Here is an 806-nt window from a genome sequence, read left to right as displayed (position 1 = left end):
TCTCTCTCTCTCTCTCTCTCTCTCTCTCACACAAATTCTGGCCCTTCCTCGTATAATGGGTAACGAGACCTGATACTGACTTCCTTATCATATCGCATCACTACGACGATTGCAGTCTTATCAATGACCTTGTGTAAATCTACTGGATGACGTGGGGTAGCTTCAGAACCCGGGGGTATTTTTCCTAAAGCACGGTGGTTTAGTTTTACCATCCAGGTGCTGATGCACCAATGTTGCTTACGTTTACTTGGACGCTCCAACAGCACTTAACCTTTAGCCTACAGTAGGTCCAGCTTGTCCTTGGCTGTGTTATACTGTATAAGCCTGTATGATGGCACGGTGCCTAAACACCCTTTACTTTACATATCCATCCATCCATTGCCAGACGCCATGTATCCCAAACGGGGTGGCCAAGGGCTTAGAGTTAATTGTTTTACAGGGAGGGGCACTAATCCTCCACCAACCCCACTTGACACGTAGGGATGCCAACAGCATCTGGTGTTCCCAGGCGGTCACCCATCCAAGTACTAACCAGACCCAACGTTGCTTAACTTCGCTGATCGGATGGGAAGCGGTGTACTGTAATACTTAATGTCTCATTTGGTTGAAAACAGGGCTTCATTCAGACTGCTGAAGGGTGAAATTGTGCTCAATGGTCAGCCAGTACAGTCACCAAAACCGCGACTTTGGTTGCTAGCATGGCTGGAGTGTGAATAAGTCGGTGAAGCTTATTACCAGACTCCCTGCACAATCACACGTAGACTCTATGCAGTTTTACACTCTTCCAGCAGCGCCACACGCCACCG

At 48.1% G+C, this 806-nt stretch overlaps 1 pseudogene; it reads right to left on the bottom strand.

Annotated features, from left to right (window-relative positions):
• Window positions 1-483: 483 nt before the first annotated feature.
• Window positions 484-605, bottom strand: LOC145408752 (5S ribosomal RNA; annotated as a pseudogene).
• Window positions 606-806: the final 201 nt, after the last annotated feature.

This window comes from Coenobita brevimanus, chromosome 8 (genome assembly GCF_032717465.1).
Source record: "Coenobita brevimanus isolate Jiangsu-jjx chromosome 8, ASM3271746v2, whole genome shotgun sequence".
Taxonomy (NCBI): domain Eukaryota; kingdom Metazoa; phylum Arthropoda; class Malacostraca; order Decapoda; family Coenobitidae; genus Coenobita; species Coenobita brevimanus.
This window is presented reverse-complemented; position numbering and strand designations above follow the sequence as displayed.